Consider the following 10,628-nt stretch of genomic DNA (forward strand, 5'->3'; position numbering starts at 1 on the left):
GCCGGGCGTGGTGGCTCACATCTGTAATCTCAGCACTTTGAGAGGCTGAGGCGGGCAGATCACGAGGTTAGGAATTTGAGGCCAGCCTGGCCAACATGGTGATACCTCATCTCTACTAAAGATACAAAAAATTAGCTGGGTGTGGTGGCGTGCACCTGTAATCCCAAGTACCCGGGAGGCTGAGCCAGGAGAATCGCTTGAACCTGGGAGGTGGAGGTTACAATGAGCCGAGGTCGTGCCATTGCACTCCAGCCTGGGCAACAGGGCAAGACTTCATCTCAAAAAAAAAAAAAGACCCTTGCCAGTGTCCCTTGCAGGTAGGGCTGGCTATGTGACCAAGTTCTGAACAATAAGAAGCAGAAATGACAGGAGAAACTTCTAGGTCATTTTTTAGGAGGGAGTCTGCCGCTTCTTCATCATGCTGTTTGGAACCTAGACATGATGGTCGGAAGCCATCTCGGACAGTGCAGACAAGGGTGATACCGTGGCAGAGTGGAGCACCAAGCTAGAAGGACCCTGGATCCCTGGACAACTCGTGGAGCCAAACCGCCATGCCCATCTGTAACTACCTCCTCCCAGCTGCTCCAGGAGGGAGTGACAAACCAGCTCCTTGGGCTCACCATGATTTTGGACTCTGTTTCATGAACCCAAAGCTGTAACCTGACTAGTTCAGTAGTGTATTGGGATGGGGCACCTTTGCATTTTGGACTATTGTAAGAATTGAATTACATCTATGTGCTCTTCTGCAACTTTCTTTTTCATTCAGCTTTGTTACACTTAAATTTCTTTTTTTGTCTTTTTTTTTTTCCTTTTTGTGGAGAACAGGGTCTTGCTGTATTGCCCAGGCAGGTCTCCAGCTCCTGGGCTCAAGCTGTCCTCCCGCCTCTGCCTCCCTGAGAGCTGGGATTACAGGCATGAGCTACCGCGCCCGGCCAATTCAACTTTGTTTACAAGAATTGCCATCATGTTGCACGTGCTCTGAGTCTCAGTCTTGCTGCTCTGTGGAACTCCGTTACTTTTTTTTTTTTTTTTTTCTTTGAGACGGAGTCTCGCTCTGTCGCCCAGGCTGGAGTGCAGTGGCACGATCTCGGCTCACTGCCATTCTCCTGCCTCAGCCTCCCGAGTAGCTGGGACTACAGGCGCCCGCCACCGCGCCCGGCTAATTTTTTGTATTTTTTTTTTTTAGTAGAGACGGAGTTTCACCGTGGTCTCGATCTCCTGACCTTGTGATCCGCCCGCCTCGGCCTCCCAAAGTGCTGGGATTACAGGCGTGAGACACTGCGCCCGGCCGGAACTCCGTTACTTAGCTAGCCCAGATCCACATCCCTTCTCCTGCTGAGGGCACCTGAGTTGTGTCCAATCACTTGCCTTAGAGACAGCGATGCGGTGAACAAACTTGTCTCCTGAATGTGTGTTTGTTCATGTGTCTCTCGGGTAAATACCTACAAGTGGAATGGCAGAGTCGAGCGTATGCGTACCTAAATTACTTCACTAGATCTTGCCAAATTGCTCTTCAAAGTAGCTGTAAGAGCTCTTCCTGGTTTACAGCAAAGGTTGGCAGACTTTCTATTAAGAGTCAGGTAGTAAATATTTTTTGCTTTGCGGGCCAAATGGTCTCTCGCAAATATTCAGTTGTGTCATTAGTCTCTCACAAAGCCAAGTGGTCTCACAAATATCCAGTTCTGCCATTGCAGATCAGAAGCAGCCAGAGACTGTGTAAACAAGTGGGCGTCTCTGTGTTCCAATAAAACTTTATTTACAAAAACAGCAGCTGGCACAGTGCGGCCTCAGGGCTTCGCTTGCGGGCCTCTACTCCAACATTTGGTTATTGTCAGTTTGGCCAGTCCAGTGAATGAAATGGAATCTCTTTGTGGCTCTAATTTGTTCTTGTTACAAACTAGGTGAATTATTTATTCACATTTTTATTGTCCATTTCTCTTCCGTGAAATGCTTACTCATTTTTGCTCATTTTCCTATTTAGCTCTTTGTTCTGAGGAATTTTGGTGCTCGATAACCAACCCTGTGTCCTTCGATGTGGGTTTGATGTCTGCTCATTGCAGTAGTTTTTCATTAAACAAATTACCACAAACTAAGCAGCTCCAACAACACAAATTCGTTACGCCTGGGCTCTGGAGGTCAGAAGTCCATCACAGGTCAAGGTGTCGGCAGGCTGCCTGCCTTCTGGAAGCTCCGGGCGAGAGCCTGCTTCCTGCTCTTTGGTCGTTGGCTGAGTCCAGCTCCTTAGGGTGGCAGGACCAAGGTGCCTGTTTTCTTTCTGGCTGTCCCCTGAAGCCATCCCCAGCTTCTGAAGGCCTGCTGTTCCCTGGCTCACAGTCCCTTTCCCTGCCTTCCCCATGGAGAGGAGCCAGTCCTCCTGTCCCATCTCCGGCCCAGCTGAGGAAGGTTTTTCCAACTCCAAGGTTTTCGTGTGATTAAATGGAGCCCATCTGGATAATCTGGGATCATCTCCCATCTCAAGGTCTAACCTTAATCACATCCACAAAGTCCCTTTTGCCAAGTGAGGTCACGTATTCACGGGTTCCGGGATGAGGGGTGCACACCTTAGGGGGCCACAATGCTGCCGGCCACCCTCACGCTGAGATTCAGGCCATGTATCCCTGTCACAGAAGTGCCTTTTGGACACTGCGTCCCACCTGTGGTGCACAGTGGCTGTGGGACCCAGGGCTCCTGAGCTTCCTGTCGCCTGCTGGGCTAGGCTTCTCCGCTGCAGCTACCCCTTCTGTGGACCTGCTGAGTGCTTTGTGGGGACTGGGGCGTCTCCACACTGAGTATCCTGGGCCTTAGTGAGCTTTTAGTCAGCCTCCAGCAATATGGGCCCAGGGTTCCTACCTTACTCTGTGGGTCGGGGCCCCTGACTCGCTATTGAGATGCTCAGGTTATCGCAGGCTCGACCTTGCAGGAGCTCCGTCGGCTGGCCACTGGGTCCTCCCAAGTGTCCCTGACGTGCCCCAGCATTCTTGCTTCTGGCTCCGAGGGATGTTCTTGTGCTTTTCCTGCCCAGGCTGGGCTCGCCATTTCCCCAGGAGCCCTGGTTTCTGGGAGAGGGAACCTCCTGAGGGGAAGGGGAGTTAGTGGCCGAGATCTGTGTGCTGGGTGTGCTTGTGGCACCTGGGTTCCCGCTGGACAGAGCAAGAAGAGATGGGGGGGCTGTGTATGATGTGTGTGTGGTGTGGGGGGGGTGTGTTACGTCTATGGTGTATGTGTATGGTGCATGTGTGCATGTATCTGTGCATGTGTGTGTATGGCATGTGTGGGATGTGTATATATAGTGTGTATCTATGTATAGTGTGTGGTGTGTATGGCCATGTATGATTGTGTGGTGCATGTGTGTGTGTCCATGGTGCCTGTGTGTGGTGCGTGTGTGGGTGGATGGTGTGTTGCATGCATGTGTGTGTGGTGCGTGTGTGAGTGGATGGTGTGTTGCACATATGGGTGTGGTGCATGTGTAGATGGATGGTGTGTTGCACGCACGTGTGTGTTGTGTAGATGGATGGTGTGTTGCACGCACGTGTGTGTTGTGTATGCGGGTGGATGGTGTGTTGCACGCACGTGTGTGTTGTGTATGCGGGTGGATGGTGTGTTGCACGTGTGTGTGGTGCGTGTCTGGGTGGGTGGTGTGTTGCACACGTGTGTGTAGTGTATGTGGATGGTGTGTTGCATGCATGTGTATGGTGCTTCTGTGGGTGGTATGTTGCACACGTGTGTGTGGGTGGATAGTGTGTTGCACATGTGTGTGCTGTGTGGGTGGGTGGTGTGTTGCACGTGTGTGTGGTGCGTGTGTGGTGGATGGTGTGTTGCACGTGTGTGTGCTGTGTGGGTGGGTGGTGTGTTGCACATGTGTGTGCTGTGTGGGTGGGTGGTGTGTTGCACGTGTGTGTGGTGCGTGTGTGGTGGATGGTGTGTTGCACGTGTGTGTGGTGCGTGTGTGCATGGATGGTGTGTTGCATGCATGTATGTGGTGTGTGGGTGGATAGTGTGTTGCACACGTGTGTGTGTGTGGGTGGTGTGTTGCACGTGCTGTGGTGCATGTGTGGGTGGATGGTGTGTTGCACGTGTGTGTGGTGCCTGTGTGGGTGGATGGTGTATTGCACGTGTGTGCCTGGTGTATATGTGGGTGGTGTTGCACGCGTGTGTGTGTGCACCACACATCCACCTCTAGCTCTCTAACTGCATCTGGCTACGTGCACTGAGGCTTCGCACCAGCACCTCCAAATACCTGTACAGATCCCGGCCCGGGGTTCCTCCTGGCGCTGCCCCTTCCTGGTTTGTAACTCCCTCACCCCCACCTCCCTCAGGCTCCTGCACCCCACCCTGGGCTGCCCCCAACCCTGCCCAGCCTAAATGCTTTGGGATGAAGTGTGAGCAGGAGGACAGGAGGAGAAAGGAAGCACCGTGGCCATCTTCCAAACAGCACATTCCAGCCTTAATGCCCACACGCAGTGTGATCGCCAGAACTGATGGGATATCACTGTCCCACGGGAGCCGTGCGTGGCTTCCTGAGCACCAAGGCTGTGTCACCCAGGCATGCTATAGAACCTCTCTGAGCCCACTCCGGGGCTCCCACCGCCGACGTTCAAGGGCAGCAGCTTTCCGTTAGGTCACAGGGGATGACAGCCCTGGGCACCGTTTGGGAAGAGGGCTGGAGGGCTGGCTCGGACCTCTGTGGCCTCTGGGAACCTCGGTCTCTGAGAGCATGGGTCTGCTGCACTCGCTGCGCGTCTGTGGTGAGGCTCCTCCTCCCACATCAGGTATGCAGGCACCCTCTGCCCCACCGCAACTCCCACCGAAGACATGAGGAGCCCCAGCTGCGGTGGAATCCCCCACAAGCCCCGGCCTGCTTCAGTAAAGAATGCCTGGGGGAGGTGGGTGGGCTCAGGAGCGCCAGGGTGGGCAGAGCTTGGCCCACAGAGCCACACGACCCAGGTGCCCTGGACAGCTGAAGCCTGGTATTTTTGTTTTGGTTTTTTGTTTTGTTTTGTTTTGTTTTTGAGACAGTCTCACTCTATCACTCAGGCTGGAGTGCAGTGGTGTGATCTTGGCTCACTGCAACCTCTGCTTTCTGGGTTCAAGCGATTCTCCTGCCTCAGCCTCCCGAGTAGCTGGGATCACACGCACCTGCCACCGCGCCTGGCTAATTTTGTGGGGTTTTTAGTAGAGACGGGGTTTCACCATGTTGGCCAAGCTGGTCTCGAACTCCTCACCTCAAGTGATCCACCCACCTTGGCCTCCCAAAGTGCTAGGATTACAGGCATGAGCCACCTTGCCGGCTTGAAGCCCGTTTAACCCTGGTGTCTGCCGTGCAGTTTCTGGGAGGTCCTGTGTAGGAGCCCCAGTGAGGACTGGCCCCTTCCTTCCTGAGCGCTGCTTACTGGGCAGTCCTATGCTCTCCCACCTGGTTCGCCAACTTCCAAGCTGGGGGCATAAGCAGAGGCCAGGATGGCCTCTCGGAATCCAAACTGGGGCCCCAGTGGGCTTGGGGTGCAGGGGGAGCCTCAGGTGGGGCCTGGGCTATCACCACCCCAGCAGGCAGGAGTTAAAAGTTCACCCGGGGCCGGGCGCAGTGGCTCAAGCCTGTAATCCCAGCACTTTGGGAGGCCGAGACGGGCGGATCACGAGGTCAGGAGATCGAGACCATCCTGGCTAACACGGTGAAACCCCGTCTCTACTAAAAAATACAAAAACCTAGCCGGGCGAGGTGGCGGGCGCCTGTAGTCCCAGCTACTCGGAGGCTGAGGCAGGAGAATGGCATAAAACCGGGAGGCGGAGCTTGCAGTGAGCTGAGATCCGGCCACTGCACTCCAGCCCGGGGGACAGAGCGAGACTCCGTCTCAAAAAAAAAAAAAAAAAAAAAAAAAAAAAAGTTCACCCGGACTCAGGTGCCGAATTGTCTAGGAACTCTGGTTCCCATCTCCCTTTCTCAGTGGACTCCCCACCTTTAGAATCCCACAGGGTGGTATCCCATGGAGGGAGGGGAGGGCCCCACCTGGTGGCCTCTTGTCCAGTCCACCCTGCCTCCTGGGGGTCTCTTCCCCATTTCTATAACCCCAGAGCCAGAAAACTGACTGACAACAGGTCCAGCAGAGAGACTGGATTTTATTTAGATCCACAGCCCTTCTTAATGCGGCAGCTGGGGTACAGCCTGCGGCCGGAGCGCCACCATGTCACCTGACACAGTGGAGTCCACCAGGGCCCGCCCACATCTGATGGCCACGCTGGGGCCAGCTGGGCTCCCACCAAGGGCCGCACTGGAGGGGCAACTGAGGCTCCAGGAAGGGGGACAGACTTCACAGGGGGCTTCGGGCTGTGCCCCCACCCTGCCCCTGGCCTGGTGCTCTGGGCCGGGCAGGGGTGCGCTTCAGAGCCCATCCTTGGCCAGAGCTCCAGAAGCCGCTGCCCCAGGGCTTCTCTCCTCGATCAGGCCTGTGTGTGTTCCCTTGGTGACTCCCATGCCAGGCCAAGGCTTGGGTGGGGCTGAGGCCCAGGGTGTGCTGAGCAGCCTGGGCACCCAGGCACTGCCTGTCATGTCTGAAGAGGGCCTGGAGGAACCATGGGGAGGCGGTGGATTCTGTGCAGGGCAGGAATGGGGGAGCCTTTGAGGCTTTCCGGCTGGGTTACCCCTGGCCTCCAGAGGCCCCTCCCTGCAGCCAAAAGACCCTTGCTAGAAACACCACCAGCTGCAGCCCCAGCTCCACAGACTGACGGTCCAGTCCCCTGGCGCCCACCACCCGGGTTTGGGGACTGGAGAGACGGCGCAGCTGAGAATCCTGGGAGGCCTGGAGACCGCCCCGCCGGGCCGCGTGTCAGGCTGAGGGACACCTGGCAAAGCCCAGCTGTTCTGTGTCAGCCCTGAGAGACCTGCAGCTGTCTGGCCAGGGTCGGGGGTCCAGCCTCCCCTCCCCAGGTGGCTCTGGGACCCAAGGAGAACCCAGGAGGGCCGGCTCTGCCCACTCTCACCCTTTCCTGGGAGGCAGGGAACAAGAACGGGGGCTGAGGTGGGCCACCCACATCTGCTCCCCGGCACCAGCCTGGCTCAGACACCCTCCAGCCGTCACTCGCTCCGGGATGAGGAGGGCCACAGGGTATTTTCCATGAGGAATTTAGAAATAGCTGTTGGCAGAGCCTCGGTAGGTAGACTCCCTGTTCCCAGGACCCTCACACCCACATCCCAACTCCCCCACCAAGGGGGCCGGCGACTTCCCAAGGGACTTCCCGCTGAGGGGCTCCACACCCACCTTCTCTCTCTGCATGCCAGGGTAGAGTTGTGGCCCCCAAAATTCACATGTTGAAGTCCAGGACCTCAGAATGGGACCTTATTGGGAAATAGGATCACTGCCGACTATACTTGGTTACGATGAGGCCGTGTTGGTGTGGTGGGCCCCATCCTCGATGACAGCTGCCCCACAGTAGAAAGGGCAGAGCCAGACACCAACATGCACACAGGGAGGGCCCGAGTGGACATGAGGGCAGAGGTTGGGCGAGGCGGCTGCAGGCCAACAGATGCCAAGGATGGCCTCAGCCTGCGGAAGAGGGGGCGGCCCAGGACAGTCCTGGCTCACGGCATCAGGGAGCCACCCCGATGGGCTCTGGCCTCGGGAACTGCGAGGTGGTTTCTGTTGTGTGAAGCTCCCCGTCTGGGGACCTTGTTCCTGGAGCTGGGGAAACTCACGCCGCACATCCTGGCTGGGGTTTGAGGTCTTGCTGCTCTCTCGCTGCCCCCGGCTACCCCTGGGGGCCTGAGCCACCTGTGCACTCTCACGGAGCCCAGCTCACGACACCCATGTAATGTGTGACACTTGTCCAAGAACCGCAGGAATGTCCTTGATTAAAGTGTGGGCAGGGAGAAGCGTGCCCTAGTTCCCACAGATGCCGCCAGAGTCCCTCACCTGCTCCCCCTTGGCGCTGTCCTTGGCCCCTTCCTGCCTGCCCCACCAAGCAGCCGCTCTGGCCAAGGGGCCCGGGCTTGGTCCCGTCCTTGGGGACTTGCAGGCGGGCGCCTCGCTTTTCCTGGCCTCTCTGCCCTCTGCCCTCCCCTGCAGCATCCCCCGGCCCCAAGGGCGGTGGCCCCAGGACCGGAGGGGATTCCTGCTGGGCTCCTGAGCTCTGGAAATGCGGCCACTGCTCTGCAAACATGCCTTCTCTGGGCCCTTCCACCCTTTGAGTCCATCTCCCTCCCTGGCCTCCACGGTAGGTCCAGGTGAGCAGAGTCCCCTGTGGCCCCCACAGTCCCCTTGCATCACCAGGCACCATCTGTCCCAGCCTCATTTCTGGAGCTGCTGACATCTGAGCCGGCCACGCTGTCTCAGAGGGCCTAGTCTCCGTGGCAGGGCCCCATCCTGCAGCTGAGGGCCTTCCCCGACGGCTGTGCCCTCCACCAGCCAGGACCCAGGAGGAGCCCCTGAGGCAGGGTGTACATTCCTGGAGGCTGCGGTTGGGGAGGTCGTTGGATGAGCTGCCCTGTACGGTGGCTGCGTGTGGGAAACAGCAGGAGGCTGGGGGAGCAGTGAACAGAGCCAGGCCTGCTCCGGGGATCCCAGCCTAGGGCAGCGGGGTAGCATAAAGGAACAGAACCAAGTTTGTTAGGAGGGGTGAGTGCTGCAAAGGGCTGGTCAGGCAGGGAAAGGTGTTCTGGAGGAAAGGGGTTTCTTTGTGTAGCGGGAGGAATGGCGGCTCCCAATATGTGATGTCCAACCAGAATCTCCGAATCGGACCAAGGGTCTTTGTGGTTGTCATGGAGAGGCTCTCTGGAGACGAGGTCATCCCAGATCATCCCGGGGTCCCTAAGCCCAACAACCCTCGTCCTTATAAGGATGGAAGAGGAGAAACTCACATGAGACAGAGGCAGAGGCTGGAGTGATGCGGCCACAAGCCGAGAAGCATGGGAACCAGGAGGAGCTGGAAAGGTGGGAGGGCTCAGCTCAGAGCCTCTGGGGGCAGCAGGGCCCTGTGGACATCTTGGTTTCAGCTCCCAGCCCTGGGAGATGCAGGAGGACGCTTGTGCTGTTGTGAGCCTGCCACCTTGGGGTCCCCCGTGTGGCAGCTCAGGACCCCGATGCTCTTTGTTCAGTGGTTCTGGGGTCTCCAAGGTGCTGGGAAGCATAGGTGTGGGGGGACCTCAAGACAGGTGGGGCTTTCCCAAAGGAGCAGAGGAGGCACCTGCAGAGGGGCCCAGAGAGCACACCCGGGTGCAGCAGATGGCACAGAGGATGCCTGGGCAGAGGATGCAGAGGCAAAGGCCCTGAGGCGTGCAGGGTGTTTACAGATGTGCATGGAGTCGGGGAGAGGAGGGCCGGCCACAGGGGCCGCCTGGGCAGGGCTCCTGCCTGCGGACCAGACCCAGAGCTGGCCAGTCCACTCTGGGAGAGTCAGGGTTGGGAAGTAGGAGGGGGATCCGCAAGCTGGAAGGGTCTCAGGGCTGGCCAGGCTGAGGCCACACAGCCTGTGATGAAGGGGGCTGTGAAGGGCTCTCTTCTCCTGAGAGAATTCTAGAACCAGTGGGTGCCTCAGACCCTGAGACTGGGCGTACTCTTAGAGTATGTCCATCTGGGACCCGACACAGCACCCTCCCAGACCTCAGGAGCTCTCTGGCCTGTGCCACGTGTCCCCAGTGCCCTGGTAGCCTCTGTCCTTGCACAGCAGCTGCTTGGGTGGTGGGGGCTGCAAAGGGATATCTGAGTTGGGGGTCAGGAACAGTAGTGACTTGAGCTCAGTGCAGGTACGTGGTGTGAGGAAGCTGTCCCTCTAGAGCGCTCAGGGCCCTGAGCTCAGTGCTCCAAGCCTGCCTCATGGTCCCTAGAGGGAGGCGGGTGGACAGGACACGCCTGGACAGGACAGAGCCTGGGCTGGCGAACACCTGGCGGGGGCCGGGGCCCCTGCCTGCCTCTCCCCAGCACCGTCTCAGCACAGGCGAGCGGAGAAACCAGACCCTCCCCGTCAGCCTGTTGGAGGGCAGAAGTGAACGCCCCTGTCCCCCAAATCCCTGTCATGCTTTTTTGAGCCCCAGGAGTGGACATGGCACTGTCCTGGAGTCACAGCATTGGTCTGACTCTGACTCGCATTCGATGATGGTGGAACCATGGGCAGGTCACGCTCCTCCCTGGGCCTCAGGAGCTGCCCAGTGCCAGAGCTGGGGGCACAGCATGGCAATGGCTGCCTGGCAGCTCTCGAGAGAAGCCCATAGCCCCACTCCTATCTCCCTGCTTCCTTTGAGTGAGGCCTGGCCTGACCCTCTGCCGTGTTCAGGGCACCAGCACCGGCTGCACAGCCAGCGCCCACCAGAGTTGATTTCCTGGGCCTCTGAGCACCTTCCCACTGCCTGGAGTGACGGCTGACCAGCATCCATCCTCTGCTTTCCCCACCAGGAGGCATCTCTGTCATTGTTGACTGTGCCGTTCCCAGCTGGCAATCACCTCCCCATCCTTGAGTGCACCGGGCATGGTCCTGTGACTACAACCTGAGCAACATAAGCAGAAGGGCTGGGAAGACTTCATGACTTTCTAAAAGACCCTTCCCCTCCCCCTTCCCTTCCCCTTCCCCTTCCTCTTCCCTTTCTCCTTTCCCTTCCCCTCCCGCTTTCTTTTCCCCTCCCGCTTTCTTTTCCCCTCCCCTTC

The 10,628-nt window shown here is 57.8% G+C and overlaps 1 pseudogene across 1 annotated transcript in view; it reads right to left on the reverse strand.

The window, feature by feature from the left end:
• Positions 1 to 7,787: 7,787 nt before the first annotated feature.
• The window catches only part of LOC105524522, a 3,415-nt pseudogene continuing 574 nt past the window's right edge, over positions 7,788 to 10,628 (reverse strand). Inside the window, exons 2-3 of the transcript XR_001003780.1 lie at positions 8,849 to 9,174; positions 7,788 to 8,556 (exon numbers count right to left, since the gene is read on the reverse strand). The product of XR_001003780.1 is annotated as a putative uncharacterized protein encoded by LINC00482 (transcript). The remainder of the gene's footprint in view (positions 8,557 to 8,848; positions 9,175 to 10,628) is intronic.

The sequence above is a fragment of the Colobus angolensis genome, unplaced genomic scaffold (genome assembly GCF_000951035.1).
Source record: "Colobus angolensis palliatus isolate OR3802 unplaced genomic scaffold, Cang.pa_1.0 Scaffold1, whole genome shotgun sequence".
Lineage (NCBI taxonomy): Eukaryota > Metazoa > Chordata > Mammalia > Primates > Cercopithecidae > Colobus > Colobus angolensis.